At 38.4% G+C, this 20,127-nt stretch overlaps 1 protein-coding gene across 3 annotated transcripts in view; it reads right to left on the reverse strand.

The window, feature by feature from the left end:
- The window catches only part of LOC103348030 (uncharacterized), a 66,537-nt gene that overhangs the window by 41,768 nt on the left and 4,642 nt on the right, over positions 1-20,127 (reverse strand). The window lies entirely within an intron of this gene.

Genomic DNA, 20,127 nt, shown 5'->3' on the forward strand with positions numbered 1-20,127 from the left:
ATAAAGTATTTTTGAATATTTTATTTCTTTGAAAGGCAGAGTTAGAGAGAAAGCAAGAGCGAGAGTGCACGCATGATAGAGAGAGAGAGAGAGAGAGAGAGAAAGAGATCTTCTATCCCCTGGTTCACTCTGCAAATGGTCGCAACAGCCAGGGCTGGGCCAGGCAGAAGCCAGGAGCCAGGAGCTTCATCCGGGTCTCCCATGTGGGTGCACATCTGCAAATGGTCGCAACAGCCAGGGCTGGGCCAGGCAGAAGCCAGGAGCCAGGAGCTTCATCCGGGTCTCCCATGTGGGTGCAGGGGTCCAAGGATTTGAGCCATCTTCCATTGCTTTCCCATGTGCATTCCCAAGGACTGGATCGGAAGTGAAGCAGCTGGGACTAGATCTAGCACCCATATGGGATGCCAGCATTGCCAGTGGTGGCTTAACCTATTACACCACTACTCTGGTCCTTCTAATTTTTATTTTTAAGGTTAAATATTTCACTTGAATATCAGTTTAGTCCTGATATTGGAGAGACATTCTTTCTCTTACAGTGCTCAAATTAATTCTTTTCATGAGGCGGTGAGATTTAGATTTCAAGAGACAGGCAGAGGTGAAATCAGCCATCAAGACAGTCCCATTTCAGTACTCAGACTTCTCAACAAGCCTCCATTTAGGCATCACCATGTATTTTCAGAACCCTGTATAATACCGAAGAAAGTCCCCTTTTTATGCCTTAGGAGGGACATAAACAAGAGGCATCTTCACAGCTTCTGTGCACACAGCTTGGTCACTGCATCTAGTACTAATGGCGGCGATAATGTTTAATTGTAACTTTTCATGTGGTATGCCAAGAACACTGAAAATTTTCCTTAATTTTATGAAGGGTACCCTCCAAATTGGCAGGTGTGCATCAATTCTCCCAACTTGGATCAAACTACAATGATTCAACAACACATCTCGTATTTGTGTTTCCTTCCTTGCTATAATTTATGTAAACCATGTCTTTGGAGTGGGATGGTCTCAAATTTTGTGGATCAATGCTCTCCTAAGTGAGGATTTATGAAGTCTGCCTTTTATTCCTCTTCTTAAGCGAAGGAATTTTTTTGATGTGGTAAAATAGGAAGAATCTCTAGCTTGCAAGATATAACTTCTAAAGATTCCTTGTCACCTTCTTTCCTTAGCACTTATAATTGAGTAAGGCACGATAAATCCTTGTATTTGGCCATTATCTAAGACAAATAAGTGAAGAGAGCTGTTGTCTGTCTCTACTGCAACAGATAATTGGTGCAGTAAAGACATCTAAAGACGGGGCTGTCATGAACAGTGTCTGCAGCCAGCTGCCAGCAAAGCACCATTTACAAGTCCTGAACTCTTACTAACTTATGTGCTGTGTCCCCACCTGCTAGTTGGCTTGTTTAATGAGTAACTTTATGATCTTATATTGTATTGACTTTTATATAGCATTAGATTATATTGTTTTATTTTGGCTTTAACTGATAAAGTTTTAAGCCCATGAACCCGATGATGTTATTTCTGGATCTTTTACATTTTGACCCAAATGTCAAATTCTTTTTTTGGGTTCTCTATTATCCTTCAGCTCATTTGTGTTTCATGGCCATATTGATAATAACATTCGTTGGTTTCATTAAATCAAAACCCACTGGTTTTTGAGCTAACGTAAGGATTGCTTGGTACCTTCCAGAATGGGGGTTGTATGGTACTCCCACTGTCCCCTAAACTTACAGAAGAAAAAAAACAGGTGCTTTTCAAAATCTTAAATGTCAGAAGGACAGGGCTTCCAAACCGAGCTGGCAAAATCTCCTGTAGGATTGTCAGCATAAAAAGAGGGGGATGTGAATTACTGTTAAAATGTGAACATCAGGTTGAAAGAAAAACAGAGAATTGGTACTTCTGTGACTATGGAAACCACAAGGGCATAAATCACCTCGTTATATACCCTAACAACATGCCCCAGAACTGAGGCATCATTTTGGTCCATTATTAATCATCTTACTTTTATCAATCGTGCTTTCTGTAGTACACATATTTAGCATGTCATCACATATGCATTGCTTTCTTGATTTCTGTTGTTTCATTATTTCACTGGATTGTGTACCGGGTTTACAATGGCTGTTGATTGGGCAAAGGTGTTACACTGGGCAGATAACCCAACCTACAATTAGCTAATTTCTATCAACTCCAACAGGCTACACTGCGCGCTGTGCACAGCTGCACCACTGCCCAGATACTTCCATCCCCACTTCTCCTCCAGTCCCAGCCCCTCTCCCTCCCTGTACACAGTCCCAAAGTCAAGGCCTGAGTAGATTATTTTCTGTGCTTTCTCATCCCAGTTTTCCATTTTTCTCTAAAGAATTTTTTTAAATTTACTTATTTATTTGAAAGGCAGATAGGCAGAGAGAGAGAAAGAGAGAGAGAGAGAGATGGCTGGGCCAGCCCAAAACCAGAAACCTGGAACCCCATCCAGATTTCCCACATGGGTGCAGGGATCTAAGCACTTGGGCCATCTTCCACTGCTTTCCCAGGCACATTAGCAGGGAACTGGATCAGAAATGGAGCAGCCAGGATTTGAACCAGTGCCCATATGGGATGCTGGCATTGCAGGTGGTGACTTAACCCTCTGTGCCACAATACTGGCCCCTACGATAATAGATTTTTAATGATAGTTTGACTGCAATGAAATATCTCCATATGGTAACTCTGTTATATAGCACAAGTATAAAATTGAAAATGAAAACTTATTTTCAGGATTTCATCACAGAAATTGAATCAGTAAATACTTGGTGAGTATTTTGCCTTGTTGATAGAAACACTGAGTTTAAACTTAAATATTGTTGGGTATTTTCTGCTACACCGTCTCACTCTGTCCACATGCCAAGCATCTAAACATTTTTTTAAAGTAATGGATGGACATCAACCAGCAGCATTACTACTTTCTTTTTTAAAAAAAAAATTGTTTATTTGAAAAGCAGATTTACAGAGAAAGAGAGTGTGTATGTGTGCACATGAGAGATCTTCAGTCCACTGGTTCACTCCCTACATGGCTGCAACAATCAAGACTGGGCCAGACTTAAGCCAGGAGCCAGGAGCTTATTCCCAGTCTCCCACATAGGTGCAGGGGCCCAAGCACTTGGGCCATTCCCCACTGCTTTCCCAGACATATTAGCAGGGAGCTGGGTTGGAAGTGAGCAGCCAGGACATGAACTGGTGCACATAGGAGATGCCAGAGTTGCAGGCAATGATTTTACCCATTATGCCACAATGCTGGCCCCTACTTGTTTCAATATATTGATTACCCTTATCAGATTATTTTTAAAAAGTAATTATGTTTCAGAAAAGAGTTTGATCATCTCTATAATGGAATTTGCTTTCCTACAGCTCAGCTTCTGATGTAGATTCCCAAACATAACAAAGTGTCATCAGCAAGACAAGGAATGGTTGGTGTTTGGTGTTTTGCCTAGTAGTTAAGATGCTTGCATCCTATATCAGAATACCTGGGTTCTACACCTGCCTCTGCCTACTAACCTTAGCTTTCTGCTAAAGCAGACCCTTGAAAGCAGTGGCAATGACTCAAGTAAGTGGGTTCCTGACACCCACGTGGCTCTCAGATTCAACCCGGCCCAACCTGGGCCATTGTGGGCATTTGGGGAGTGAACCAGTGGATAATACTGCTCTCTCTGTCTCTCTCTTTCTCTATGCCTGTCAAATAAATGAATAAATAAAATAGTTTTAAAGTTCATGGAAAATACATATTTAAAAAATATGCATAGATATCAAAATTTTACAAGAAAATAAATTTATTTTTAAATCAATTTCCCACATATTTTTGAAGTTCGCTCATATTACTGAACTGTTTTTCATTTTTATTTTAATTGTATTTAAATTTTAACAGATTCAATATGATTTGTAGATATGTCTCTCTCTGTCTCTACATCTCTTTGTAACTCTTTCAAATAAATAAAATAAATCTTTAAAAAAATATATAAGTCTAAGAACATAATGATATTCCCCTCCTCGCTCCTCCCACCCTCCCTCTCACACTCTTTTTTTTTTTTTTTTTAGTTTTTGAGATAGGATATTTTAAATATACATTATAGTAAAAAAAAAAAGCTTAATACCTCACAAAATAAGAAGTTTAACAAGTAAAGAGCAAGAAGACCCGAGTTTGGTGGGAATATAGACAATAGCTGTAAATAACAATTGAATGTACAAACTGCTATTTTACCCACATACAGGCTTTTTGGTCAATTGATAACTTCTTTCAATGAAATACAACCAATGACAATGTAACATCTAAATACTTCCTTTGTGGTATTAAGATAATAAATTCATTTAGCTTTTAAGCCATTTCCTCTCAACAGTTTATGCACAGGAATAATTTCTTGCAGATTGCAATACAAATAATTATACATTACATATTTTGTACTCTATTAGTTACCACAGATCAGGGAAAATATATTTGTCTCTTGGGACTGGCTTAATTCATAAAGTATATTGGTTTCCACTTGCAACCCTTTTATTGCAAAAGAAAAGATTTCATTGCTTTTTACAGCTGAGCAATATTCCATAGTATGTATGCACAATATTTTCTTAGTCCAGTCATTGGTTTTTGGGCACCTGGGTTGATTCCTTATCTTAGCTATTGTGAATTGAGCTGCAAATAAAAATAGGGGTACAGATCACTCTTTGATATGCTGATTTCAGTTCATTTGGGTAAATTCCCAGGAGTGGGATGGCTGGGTAATATAGTAGGTGTGTATTCAGATTTATGAGGGATCTCCATGCTGTCTTCCACAATGGCTATAGCTTGCATTCCCACCAACAGTGGATTAGGGAACCTTTTCCCCCACATGCTTGCCAGCATTTACTTTTTTTTGATTTTTGTATGAAAGCCATTCTGACTGGGATGAGGTGAAACCTCATTGTGCTTTTAATTTACATTTCCCTAATGGCTAGTGATCCTGAGCAATTTCTCATGTGTATGTTAGACATTTGAATTTCATCTTTTGAAAAACGCTTGTTCAATTCCTTTGCTCATTTCTTAACTGGGTTGTTTGTTTTGTTGTTGTTTTTTCTTGAGCTCTTTATAGACTCGAGATTTTAATCTTTAATCAGTTTCATAGTTTGCAAATATTTTCTCCCATTCTGTCAGTTGCCTCTTGACTTTGTTAATTGTTTACTTTGTAGTGCAGTTTCTTAGCTTGATGTACTACCATTTGTCTATTTTTCGCTTTGATTGCCTGTGCTTCTGGGGTCTTTTCCAAAAAGTCTTTGCATATGCCAATGTTTTGCTGAGTTTCCTCAATGTTCTCCTCTAGTAATTTGATGGTATCAGATCATAGATTTAGATGCTTGATACAATTTGAGTTGATTTTTCTATAAGGTGTAATATAGGGGTCTTGTTTCATACTTCTGCAAGTGGAGATCCAAGTTTCCCAGCTCCATTTGTTGAAGAGACTGTCCTTTCTAGAGACTGATTTTACCTCCTTTACCAACGATTAGTTGGTTGTAGATGCTTGGATTGCTTTCTGGGGATTTTATTCTCTTCCATTAATCTACATGTCTATTTCTTTGCCAGTACCAGATGGTTTTGATTATAACAACCCTGTAGTATGTCTTGAAATCTGGTGCTGTCATGCCTCTGGCTTTGTTTTAGTTGTTTAATATTGCTTTAACTATTCAAGGTCTCTTGTGTTTCCATATGAATTTTAGCATAATTTTTTTTCTACATCTGAGACAAATCATGTTGGTATTTTTTTAGGTTTTTGTAACTTTTATTTTTTTAACTTTTATTTAATAAATATAAATTTCCAAAGCACAACTTTTGGATTATAGCGGCTTTTTCCCTCCATAACCTCCCTCCCACCCACAACCAGCCCATCTCCCGCTCCCTCTCCCATCCCATTCACATCAAAATTCATTTTCAATTATCTTTATATACAGAAGATCAATTTAGTATAGATTTCAACAGTTTGCACCCACACAGAAACACAAAGTACTAAGTACAGTTTAAGTACTAGTTATATCGTTAATTCACATAGTACAACACATTAAGGACAGAGATCCTACAGGGGGAGTAAGTGCACAGTGACTCCTGTTGTTGATTTAACAATTGACACTCTTATTATGGCGTCAGTGATCACCCAAGGCTCTTGTCATCAGTTGCCGAGGCATGGAAGCTTCATGAGTTCTTCAAAAGTCTTGTAGAATTCAGCAGTGAAGACATACAGTCCTGGGTTTTTCTTTGTTGGGAGGGTATTTATTACTGAATCAATCTCGATCTTGGTTATTGGTCTGTTTAAGTTTTCAATTTCTTCATGCCTCAATTTTGGTAGGTTGTATGTGTCCAGAAATCTGTTTCTTCCAGATTTTCCAATTTATTAACATATAGGTTTTTATAGTAATTCCTGATGATTCTTTTTGTTTCTGTGGTATCTGTTGCTACATCTCCTTTTTAATCTTTGATTTTATTGATCTGGGTCTTCTCCCTCTTTTTTTGTTGTTTGGACCAATGATGTATCAATTCTGTTTATTTTATGCCAAAAACTAGCTCTTCATTTCACTGGTCTTCTGTGGGTTTTTTTGTTTCAATTTTGTTTATTCTCTAATTTTAATTATTTTTTTTCCTCCTACTAATTTGGGGTTTGGTTTGTTGTTGTTTTTCTAGGTCCTTGAGATTCCTTGATTGCTCACTTAACTGATGCCTTTCCAATTTATTGATGCAGGCACTAATTGCAATAAACTAACCTCTTAAAACTGCTTTTACTATATCCCATAAGTTTTGATATGTTGTATTGTCATCTTCATTCTTTTCCAGGAATTATTAAAATTTTCCTTTTGATTTCTTCTATGACCCACTGTTCAATCAGGAGTGTATTTTTCAGTCTCAGTGTGCTTGCATATTTTCTACAGATTCTTCAGTTGTTAATTTCCAGCTTTATTCCATTGTGGACAGAAAAGATACAGGGTATGACTTTTTTTTTAATTTGCTGAGACAAGTTTTATGGGATAACTTGTGGTCTATCCTAGAGAAGATGTTTGGACTAATAAAAAGATGTATTCAACTGTGGGGTGAAACATTCTGTAGTTCTGTAAATATCAATAAGGTCCAAATGGTCGATAGTGTAGATTAGCTCTATTGTTTCTCTGTTGATTTTCTAATTGATCTGTCAATTGATGAAAGTGGAGTGTTTAAGTCCCCCATTACTATTGTATTGGAATTTATGTCTCCCTTTAGATCCATTAACATTTGTTTTAATTAGCCAGCTGCTCTGTCATTCAGTGCATATATATTATAGTCACATCTTCCTGTTGAAGTGATCCTTTAATCATTACATAGTGCCCTTCTTTGTCTCTTTCAACAGTATTTGTATTAAAGTCTATTTTGTCTGATATTAGGATGGCTACACCAGCTCTTTTTTTCCTTTCTTTTAGAATGGGATTTTTTTCATCCTTTCACTTTCAGTCTGCATGTATTTTTGTTGGTGAGGTGGGTTTCTTGTAGGAAGCAAATAAATGGGTCTTGTTTTTTAATCCATTCAGCAAGTCTGTATCTTTTAGTTGGAGAGTTGAGGTCATTTACATTCAAGGTGACTATTGATAAGTAACAACTTGGCCCTGCCATTTTTTCATAAATATTCCTATTGATTGTTTTGGATTTCCTTTGTACTTTAACTAGGAGATTTTCTGCTTTCACATTCTTTCATAATGTTGATCATATTTCTGTGTTTCTTTGTATAATACATCCTTAAATGTCATTTTGAAGACTGGGCAAGTGTTGACAAATTCTTTCAATTTCCGTTTGTTATGGAAGGTCTTTATTTCACCTTCATTCATATGTCAGAGCCTTGCAGGGAACAGTGTTTTTCTTTTAAGACTTGTACTAGTCCTCTCCATTCTCTCTAGCCTGTATGGTTTCTGATGATAAATCAGCTGTGAGTGTAATGGGAGATTCTCTGAAGGTAATCTGGAATTTCTCTCATGCACATTTTAGAATCTTGTCCTTATGTTTTACTGTTGAAAGTTTGACTTGGTGAAGATCTTTTCCGGTCATGTCTATTAATAGTTCTATGTGCTTCCTGTATTTTGATGTTACTGTCTTTCTCCAAATTAGGGAAGTTTTCTGTTATTATTTCACTGAATAGTCCTTCTAATCCATCCTCTCTTTCCACACCTTCAGGCACTCCTAAGACCTGTATGTTCAGTCATTTGTAGTATCCCATGAATCTCCAACATTCTTTTTAATTTTTCTAATTTCTTCTTTTTTGGTCAGATATTTCCAAAGGTATGTTTAATAGTTTAGATATTCTTTTTCTTCTGCCTCATCAAGTCTGTTCTTAAGGCTTTCTACTGTATTTTTTATTTGACATATTGAATTCTTCTTCATTTCTATTATTTCAGTTTGATTTCTCTTCGAAATATGAAGAATGGGATGGGAGAGGGAGTGGGAGATGGGATGGTTCCGGATGGGAGGGAGGTTATGGGAGGAAAAGCCACTATAATTCAAAAGTTGTACTTTGGAAATTTATATTTATTAAATAAAAATTAAAAATATGAATTTCACAAGAAAATTTTTCATCCATGTCATGTATGGATTTCTTTAACTCATGAATTTGCTTCTGATTGCTTCTGAGTGATCCTATGATTATTATTTTGAATTCCTTTTTAGGCATTTCATCAATCTCCTCATCCTTTCATTCTAATATTGAAGTGTTGTGTTCCTTTAGGAGAGCCATGTTCTCTTCCTTGTTCTTATTTCTTTTATTTCTACATTTATTTTTAGGCATTTGTGGAAACACTTGTTGGTGTTCTCCACTGATGGGCTTTATATTTGAACTATCCCTCTGCGGATTTGTGGAGTGTCTGCTCCTTCAGTGAATACCTAGAGGCATGTGCTGGATGAGGGCCAGGGAACTCTGGTCAGTGCTCAACTATGGTGCTTGCATCCAGGGTGACACCCAAGTTATGCATAGTGGGTCTCCTCCATTGTCAGCAGGGGGAATGGTATGATCACATCGATTGATGTAATCACAACCTGACCTCCTCTCTTCCAAGGTTTCAATGCCTGGGTTTAGCCCACAGTGGGTCAACCCTCACCCACTGTGCATTCCTCAGTGTGAGCACATAATCCTCAGCAATGACTCACCCCGAGCAGTCAGGGAGCTCTGAGCCTCTGACACCAGACACAGCAATTGCCCAGACACCCAGCAATACCCCACATCCTATTGTGGAGTCACAGGATTCCCCCAGTCACAATCACAGTGCACAAGGCTCCTACAGTCATGGAGTGCAGAAGATCCTCTCTCTACCCCTTGAGCCTATCCCATTCTTGGAGTGAAAGTCATTTCCAGAACCAGCTGTCTGTGGGTGCTCTGCCATGGCAGTTTGAGCCCCGGAGCCTGTGATAGGTTTAGAAGATGGGAAGACCTCACAGTCTGAAGTTGGTGCCCAGCCTCCTGTCAACCTTCACAGTCAGACTCAAAGGCAGGGGAAATACGGATTTTTCTCTCTGCTAAAATCCCCTAGTTTACATGCCACAGCCTCTACTTGTGTCAAGATAGTGCACTCTCCCCTCTGGTTGCTGGGTGCTCATGGCATTTCTTTTCTTTCTGTAGAATTTCCTCTGCAAACTCCTCTCTATCTCTGTCCTGGGAATACACTCCTCTGCTTTTTTTCTACTATCTTCCCCTGGTTAGACTCAGTACATCTTTTCCCTACTCAGTCATTTTGGAATTCCTAGGCATCTTACTGCACATTTGTAATCATTAGACTCCTCAGCTGTTTTCTCACATATAGGCCACCGTGTAAGGGGTGACTGATACTCATTCAGTCTTCCTTAAATACCAGGCTTTATCAGATAGGCTACATATTGATTAGTAAAGGAGTCAACAACTTTCAAGAGTTGTTACTATCACCAAGAGTAAGGATTACAGCAAATATACCAGAAAATCAAAAATCAAAAAAAAAAAATGACTTCAGAATTTTTTTTTTTTAACCTAGATTTTTTTGTCACATGATGAATTTGTGACTTCTTTCTCTGGTTTATTTAGCAGATCATTATCCCCACCTTTGTAAATAAAAATTTATAAGGTCTAAGCAAGCAGATTAAAAGTGTGATTCTGATACAAATAATGGATGATAAAGCACTAGAACCAATAATATTTGTCATGTGTTTTGTCTTTATATATTATGATACAAGAAAAATAATACCCAAAGGTAGTTAATTTAGAACTCTTTTCTCTCTTTCCTCTTTGCCCAAGAGTTCCTTTAAAAGGTGACAGTAAATTTCCAAATAGAGGGGATTTGTTTTATTTGATTTTTAATTGTTTTATTGTGAATTCCTGTATTTACTGCATTTTGTTCAGAAAATGTCATGGGCATTTGAGGCATTAACCAGCAGATGGACAATCACTGTATGTCTGTCTCTGCCTCTCAGCCTTTCAAATGAAGTGAAAAAATAAATACAAATTTTTAAAATGCATGTTTTGAAAGAGAGGGAGAGAGAGAATATGGACTTATGTGAATTCTGCCTTTTTGGCTCTGAGGTTTTTCACTGTGGCCCAGAAGACCTTGATTTTGGTGAAGTTCCATGTGTATTCCAAAATGAGGTTTGCATTTCTACATCCTAAATGCAGGGTTTCATTTTCTTTATCAGAATTACTACTTCTACTTAATTTTTTTATGTTTTTAGTATTATTAGTTTGATATTTAGTTTCTAGGTTATGGTAAACTTGCCTGCTGTGGTTGGGGATTTGTCTATTTTTCTTTGACTTTTAGTCAGTTTTTGCTCTCTATACATTTGAAGCAAATGTTGATAGGCGGATATATGTTCATAAGCAAAGAATGGCCCTCTCTATCACTAATGAAGCAGAATTCTTATCATGTGGCCTAATTAGTTTTATTTTATGTTGCTATACCTGTATGTTGTAAATTAATATTGACCTTGAATATCTTTTTCATTCTTGCTGGTCATTAAAAAAAAAAAAAAACAAAACACTTTTTTTTAGGGGTAGGAATTGTGGTGCAGGCAGGTTAAATGGCTGCTTGGAATGCCTACGTCCCACATGTGAAGTCCTTAGGACAAAATCCCACCTCTTTATGATCCAGCTTCCTGTTAATGTGCCTCAGGAGAGTACAGGTAGGTGATGCCTCAAGTGCTTGAGTGTGTGTCCTCCCACTGACAGAGACCTGGATGGAATTCCCAGCTGAAGGAGGAGGAGGAGGAGGAGAAGGAGAGGGGGGAAAGGGGCGCGGAGAAAATCTTGTACCTGCTGGTTCACTCTCCAAATGGCCACTCTGCAACAGCCAGAGCTGGGCCAGGGACTTGGGCCATCTTCTGCTGCATTATCAGGCACATTAGCGGGGAGCTGGATCACAAATGGAACAGCTGGAACTCAAACTTGTGCCCATATGGGATGCCGGCACTGCAGACAGCAGCTTAGCCTGCTGTGCCACAGCACTGGCCCCTAAATTTTTCTGAAGTTTTTAATGACAAAAAGCTGGAATTTGTTTCTAACCCAGTATGAAAGCTCTTTTCTTTTAACAGAATGAAGTAATCCTTCTCATGTTTATTTCAGTTTCTCATTTCTGTCCATCCTAGTTTTGTTTTCTAATTGTCACTCTTCCTGATTCCTTATGATCCCTTATCTCCTTCCTTCTTTTGTTGCATTGAGGATTTACCCACACACACTTTTCATTTTCATAGTGTCTTCTAGCATAGGAGTTCTAGTGGTTACACACATATTTTAACACATCATTAATTTATATTAATCCAGCAACAATCAGAGGTATTCAGTGTCCTTTTGTCTTCTCCAACTTGAGAAAAATTGAGTAGGCTTTTGTCTTCCTCTTTCTTATATCCCAGAAGCTATGTAGCAATAATGTACTATTTAATTTCCAAGTTCCTATTCTAAATCTCTGTGTTTTTCCGCTCTGCCGACAATTAGACTTAACTACCTATTTTGCTAATATTACTCATCATTATTTTTGTATTTTACTGATTGGGAAAAACATGTGTTGAGATGCCTTTGTCTTGCTTATCTTTGAGCGTGCTTGTTTTTCTGGGAATCGGCTACAAAGGGAACACCTGGGTCCGGTTTGCACACTCAGTGCTTTCCCTGTGAGGTGACTGCTATGCCCCACATCACAGGGGGGCAGAGAGGGAGAAGGATGCACCTAAGCTCCTGCCCTGCATACTGCTCCTCATGAATAATACTGCCGAACACCAGAGGAGTCTCTCTTGCTTTCCACTTTTATTTATTTGGGCCTGGAGTAACTGTGAAATGAGCATGCCTTCAAATTAGAGCCCTTTTGCATAAGTTTGGGGGTAAAATCCTCTTTTGTTTGTCCCTCTGGCAGGAAATAAAGTCCTTGCAGCCTCTCTGCCATCACTTGCATGCTTTTGTGCATCTCAAGAGAGGAATCTGTTTATCTGGACCCTACCTCAGTCAGCTCACAGCAGCAGAGCCACTGCCAGTTGAGGAGAATATGACTTGGGTGGGTTGTGTCCAAAGCAGAAAAGCTAAATAGTCTCTTGTTTTCATAGTAGCCATATCTGGTAGGGTGGTATGGTAGAATAACAACTTTCCAAAAAATGTCCACATTCTGGTCCTTAGAACTTGAGAATATGTAATTTGTCATGACAAATGCGATTTGGAAGATGTAAGTCAAGAATCCTGAGATGGGGAGACTCTCCTGGATTATCAAGGTGGGCCCAATGTAATCACAAGGCTCCTTGTAAGAGAAACACAAGGTTAGAGTCTGAAAAGTCTATGAGCTTTTTAAACCAAATTGGTTCTTAGTCTTCCCCCATAAGAAAAATCTGCTTCAAAATGACTTTTCTGTCCCTGCTTAGAACCAATGAGAAAAATGTAATTTTTGGTGGAATACACTTTGGGTAAGGCACCTTGCTATGACTGGGCTTGAATCATTGTTCTGTGATGTCCCATGAATTCTAAGTAATGAATTTGTACAGTGTGTTATAATATATTCTTATTGGTGGGAGTCAGGATTTACATATCTTTGAATTTCCCACCACTTAACATAATTTCTGGTGTACTGTAAATGCTCAAAATATATTATATACTTTGAAATAACACCATGGGGAAGGAATGCCAACTGCCTTGCAATATCCATTCTCCTTTCTTCCTGAATAACAGAACACTGCAAAATGCGCTTAGCAAAAATATTATCTGTCTTAGACCCTTTGCAGCTAGCTATGGCCAATGAGATATAATCTAAGCACTCTTAGGATTCTGGGTAGGCTTCACGAAAGGAGGGAGCACTTGAGTCTGTGGTCCATCTGTTCTTCCTTCCTGCTATCTGGAAAGAAGATGTGACAGCTGAGGCAGAGCAGGGATTCTTGCACATGAAATTATTTCACCTCTACATTTCTTTTATGTGCGAAAAATGTTCTACCTTATTCAAGTCGCTTTATTTTAGAGAGCAGCTTAAACACAATCCTCACTAGATCAAAAATGTTTTTCCTTTGCTTACAAAGAAAAAAAATGGAGAAGAGTGAGAAGATTTAGGAAATATTTAAAGAAAAAAATATGGCAACCAAAAATAGATTGTAGGGGTGGTGTGTTCTCTAAACTCTTTTGGAGAACAAAACATCCAATCTGTTCTTCTACCACTTGTGTTTCAGTAATGTGAATTAGATCATATAAAATTGATGTGGGGAATTAGATCTGTATAGTACAGGCTGAGTATAACTTCTCCAAAATGCTGCGACCAAAAGTGTTTCAAATGTTGAATGTTTTTATTTAGGAATGTTCACACACACGCCATAAGATATGCTGGGGAAGAGACCCAATCCTGAACACACAATTTACATTTGTATCTCAATTCTGAACCAACCATTTATACCTTATACCCATAGCCTGGAGGTAATTTTTTATAGTATTATATTGTGCCTGCATTTTGACTATAACCCATCACATGGGAGCAGGTGTGGTGTTTTCACTCGTGATGGCATATCAACACTCAAACATTCTGGAATCTGGATTACTTTGGATTTTGGATTTTCAGAGGGATGCTCAACCTGTGATAGGGATATTGCTTTGATACATGTGTATGTGATTTTCTCAGTATGTAATTTACAATAAATCAGGGACAATCTTTCTCCACAACTAAAGACCAAGTCTTACCAATATATAAACACCAAACACATTAAGAAAAAAAATCCTACAGTGGTAATTGCCTTTATTGACTATAAAAGCTGGGTTAGTGTATCCAGGAATCACTTTGCATTTCACAGCATGAAGCTTTCTGATGACATGGGAAGCAAAAGGAAACTGAAAAAACGCTTTTTTTTTAAGGCAATGAAGTTTCCTAAATCAGATGTTTAATTTTGATTAAACGAATATCTTAAAACAAATGTTCCTGCAGCTCAAAAGGAAGTATGAGCTGCGGTGTACAAAAGCTATTCAGAAGGGCATGCCTGTGGAGAGTGCCTGAGCCAGCTTTCTAAAGCATGGATATTTTTGTTGATGCTCCTGCTGTAAAATCAGATGGTGTGATCTATCTCTAACCCTATTTGTGCCATCTGTCCTGTTATTTCCAGTATGTGCTTTTGTAGAATGCCAAGCTTTACATGAATGCATATGTAATTTTATAAAGGAATCACTGTCTATAAAAAAGCAAGAAAAATAACTTCTCAGAAAACCAGAATTGATAAAATACTCCTTCTTCATATCTTAACACCAATTTTTCAGTGAAGGTTGGCTTCCAGTGTGCTTCCTGCCATAATCTTACTCTATTTAGTATCTACAATCAAATCTTAAAGAATGCAAAGCCTTAGTAATTTTGTCTTTCATGCCGCATTTCTTAGGAGGCTACTAGAGAATGTGTTCTTCCAAAAATAGATAATGTGACAAGGGGCTGCAAGAGACAGGGATTCAGCACAGGAAACCATGGAGTAGAGTCCAGGTTATTATGGTGGGCAAAGTCCCAGGCAAACAGCCATGGGGCCAACTGAAGAGCAAGAACCTCTGGCTGGGCTCTGGAAAGGCAGTTTGCAAGGGAAACTGGAACTGAGGGACAATAATAAGGGGAGGATATATTCCAAGACTCCCAGTGAATGCCTGAAACTATGGATGTACCAAACTCTTCATATATTATGTCTTCTCCCATACATACAAAGCTATCACAAAATTTAATTTTTAAATTAGACACAGCAAGAAATTAACAATTAATAAAATAGAAAATTATGATATTATGTTCTAATAAAAGTTATGTGAATGTAGTCTCTCCCCCTCCCCCCTGACCTTTCAACATATCTTATTGTACTGGGCCCTTCCTTGTGATGCTACAATGCCTACATCATGAGATGAAGTGAGGTGAATGATGCAAGCATTCTGATGTTGCATAGGCTACACATAAGTGTTATGATATCATACCAGTTGATCTGGTAGCTAAGATGGCTACTAGGCAACTAACATTTAGGTAGCATATACCATATCGATATACTGAACAAAGGGATGAGTCATGCCCCTGGCATGATAGAATGGGACAGCACAAGATTTCATCATTCTACTCAAAATGGCACGTAATTTAAAACTTACGAATTTCTGGAATTTTCCACCTATATTTTTGGACTGTATTAACTATAACTATGGATAAGGGGTGAGAACTCTGATACGTTTGAGCACACGAAACAACAACATCTAAATATGTTTTGCTGATCTGTTGGGTACACAAGAAGAATTAGCTATTAGAATTAGAGAACCAGTTCTAACTTGATTTGAGAAACAAAACAAAATGACAGCAATGCATCCCCCTATATTTAATGAGTTAAAACATCTTAGGTTGACAATTAGGGTTTAAGAATGATACAAATGGATGCCAGCCTGTTATTTCTCAAGAATTGCAATAACCATCTACTTTTAATAGGAGATTTGCTTGTGTTAACTACATGGAATATTGTCCCATCTTGTGTCAGTGGCCTAGCCCTGAGGGCTACTTTACCAGCCAGAAGCAGGATCAGGAAGCCCCATCATTGCACCTCACTCACAGGTGTAAACACCATAACATTCTGTGATCCTCGTCATCCCTGTGCTCCTCCTGAGTGTATTCATGTAGACCTTTGGCTATAAGTAATGACAAAATATTTTTTCCTTATTCTAGATCTTTCTCCAGAATTATTCCCTTGCTCATTTTATACATACATCTTGGACACATGTTAGGTTTATTGTGGCTTAAGACTCTCTTGTCTACCTTGAGCTTTCATAGGGCCAATCATTAGAGGAGTGGCTAATCCTCAGAGAGGAAACTGGAACTCCTAATGGCTGTGCAGTAGATAAGGAAATCCAAACTCTTTCTGGCCTTGTTTTATTGCCTTTAATTGCACAGGCAATCTGCTTCTTACCTAGTGGTTTTGGGTTACTTCATTATGTAATCTTTCTGAAGGCATTTACAGTGAAAATATGGAATCATAATTTAAGTTAAAAATGTAACAATTGCAGCAGCATTATGGATGTAAATAATACAACTGGGGTTACAGTCTGCTGAAGGGATACCTTTGTGACCTTTGTCACCCATAAGCAGGTAAAGAAAATAGTTTCAACTGACTTCTTGGCCTGACAGCTGGAAAAAGCTTTTGACATAGATGATTACAGAAATCTTAAGTCCTAAATTATTAAAACATGAAAAGAAAATACTGTGGCTCTTTGAGACGAGGAAATATGGTAATTCTAGAACCAAATCATCTTAGGCATTGTGCCAGGTTCAGGGATCATTTGAAGTACAGCCCAGGCCCTCAGGAAGTCCCATAAGTTAAAAAGAATGACTCCTAGTCGAGAAACAACAGGAAAGAAAAGTGAAGAAAATACCACTTCACATTACACATAAAATTATACAATAAAGACTACAGCAAGATCTGAATAATAACAAAGAAAGACTACAGCAAGATCTGAAGGATAAGAGTGAAACTCAAAGGTTAAACTAATTAATTTTCCCATTTTTCCATATACAAGAAACTAAATGAATGAAACTGTAACTCTCCATATGTTTACAATTCCAAAATCAAGCACTCTCCTGGCTTTGTGAATTTGATGAATATAGCTGATTCTGAACATCTGGAACATTTTTGGCCATGGATAACTTGGAACTAAGAATTTGGCATCCTTTTTAAGGGCGTGTATATTCACAAATTAGGAAAGAGTCCCAAATCGCATTCCACAGTTAGATGCAAAAACAAATTTTAATGCACTGCAACAGTACAGTACTGTCTTGTGTAGTAGACAAATAGCAGCCAGTAAGTGATGGAACACAGGGAACCCAAATCTCCATGTGGCACATCCCCTGGGGAGTGTTGGATGCATTCAGAGATGCTTATTATTTTACTCTTGTAACAGAACTCACATGCTCTTAAATATCCCATATATTATTAAAAATTAAACTATCAATGACCACAAAATGTTGCAGTATTCCTATAAAAATTGTTTAGAACACTAACACGGATATAGAAAGGGCCATATCCTTTTTACTCACATGGCTATTTCAAAGCTACCATAGCTCTTTGGTCCATTTTGAGTTGATTTTTATATATAGTGAGAGGTATATATCACTGATCACTTCATTATATTTTCTTTTATAGGACTCCTGTATCAAGTGAACTAATTTATCTTTAAATTTCTTTGTTATTATTCATGATGACCAGTCCAAGAAGGCAGGAATTGGACATTGAAATAAAACAAAGGGCCTGGGCCGGCGCCGCGGCTCACTAGGCTAATCCTCCGCCTAGCGGCGCCGGCACACCGGGTTCTAGTCCCGGTCGGGGCGCCGGATTCTGTCCCGGTTGCCCCTCTTCCAGGCCAGCTCTCTGCTGTGGCCCGGGAGTGCAGTGGAGGATGGCCCAGGTGCTTGGGCCCTGCACCCCATGGGAGACCAGGAAAAGCACCTGGCTCCTGGCTCCTGCCATTGGATCAGCGCGGTGCGCCGGCCGCAGCGCGCCGGCCGCGGCGGCCATTGGAGGGTGAACCAACGGCAAAAGGAAGACCTTTCTCTCTGTCTCTCTCTCTCACTGTCCACTCTGCCTGTCAAAAAAAAAAAAAAAAAAAAAAAAACAAAAACAAAAACAAAGGGCCCAGTCAATAATTGAAACTACTTTTTAAGAAAATTGTCATTTTACCTTTGCATTAAAACCATTCAGTGTGGGGCCAATGTTGTAGTGCGGTGGGTTAAGCCACCACCCGCAATGCTGGCATCCCATATCAGAGTGCTAGTTCCTGACTCATCTGCCATGCTTCTGATCCAGCTTCCTACAAATGCATTTGGGAACGCAGTGGAAGATGGCACAAGTGCTTGGGCCTTTCCCACCCACATAGGAGACTGGGTTAGAGTTCGAGGTTCCTGGCTTCAGCCTGGCCCAGCCCTGACAATTGTGGCTATTTGGAGAGTAAACTAGCTGATGGAAAACATCTCTCTCTCTCTCAAACTCTCTGTCACTTTGCCTTTCAAGTAAATAAATAAATCTTTAAGAATACAATTATTTGGTAACTCCACAAACTATTTCTATTTTGTGGAAGTGATTTATTTCTAAATATAGTAAAATTTATTTTAACTCTGTAAGACAGATTTCAACACATACCTTTGCAAGTTAATCCAAATGCTTTACCACATGTTAATTTAACTTATATTTACATGTTTCACTTCTTGGTATGCAACCAACATTATTTTTACCACTTCTAAAAGATACAAATCTTTTTTTTTTTTTTTTTTTTTTTTTGACAGGCAGAGTGGACAGTGAGAGAGAGAGACAGAGAGAAAGGTCTTCCTTTGCCGTTGGTTCACCCTCCAATGGCCGCCGCGGCCGGCGCGCTGCGGCCAGCGCACCACGCTGATCCAATGGCAGGAGCCAGGAGCCAGGTACTTATCCTGGTCTCTCATGGGGTGCAGGGCCCAAGCACCTGGGCCATCCTCCACTGCACTCCCGGGCCACAGCAGAGAGCTGGCCTGGAAGAGGGGCAACCGGGACAGAATCCGGCGCCCCGACCGGGACTAGAACCCGGTGTGCCGGCGCCGCTAGGCGGAGGATTAGCCTAGTGAGCCGCAGCGCCGGCCTAAAAGATACAAATCTTAATTGTGTTAGCAACTTCAGCACAAATAATGTCCTCATTATGGCAAAATAATATGTGATGGAAGAAATTTAAAGTTAGCAAAGTGTTTCATTTGGTAACAGACTCATTATTTGTAAAGGATGTTCTACACTAAATCCAAATTTTAAAAATCATATTAACTAAGGCATAATTATTCACCTTTCACAAATGTCTAGTTCTTTTCTATCCAGTGCCTTTCAAATAGGGAGCACCCTTGTGTATTTTGGAGGTGACTGAGTAGACAAAATATTAATTACATGACTTTTTCAAGACATTTGCTCTTTCAGGCGAGATTCTCTATCATGGATAGAAATGAATTTGTTCCAGGAGAGTCAGTTGAGGAGTGCTTTAAGTGGTGACTTTACTGTTCAACAAAACTACTCATAAACTTGCTGATTCAACATAAGACTCTAGAGGGGAAATGTGTTCTGGAACAAAGGCTGATATTATAAGCAGTTTAGGGAAGGCTGGTTTGTCATGTGGCTGGGATTTCAAAAAAAGAAGAGGAAGTTACATAGTTCAAGAGAGCATGTGACTTGCAAAAGATTGACTCGTGTGTGTTTCTGTGTGTGTGTGTGTGCTTTACGGTGAAATGAAATCTTTTGAAAGAACAATAATGCTAATTTTGATAGTACAATTATATTGATATTTCAGGTCATTTAAAGAAGATGACATTCTCAGTTCTGAAGATTGAACAAAAATGTATTATAATTATTCTCATCTTTACTCCTAGTCAATGTGCAACATTACAAACCAAGAAGAGGACTAAGAGGTATATTTTCTATTAATGAGCACTATAGTTTAGGCATAGCATGGAATATGAAAGAGGATTTTCTGTGCATTAATATCTCTGGATAGGCATACCCTACCATGATGATTGCTAAAGTATATTTATTTTTGTGGATTTATTTTTGTATCACACCACTAAAAACTCTGAAAAAGGAAATATGTTCTGGAAAATAACTAAATCAGCATCTAGAGCTAAACTATAATTATGGCCTGAGCCTAAACTAATAACAATATGTTA

This window comes from Oryctolagus cuniculus, chromosome 6, assembly GCF_964237555.1.
Source record: "Oryctolagus cuniculus chromosome 6, mOryCun1.1, whole genome shotgun sequence".
NCBI classification, from domain to species: Eukaryota; Metazoa; Chordata; class Mammalia; order Lagomorpha; family Leporidae; genus Oryctolagus; species Oryctolagus cuniculus.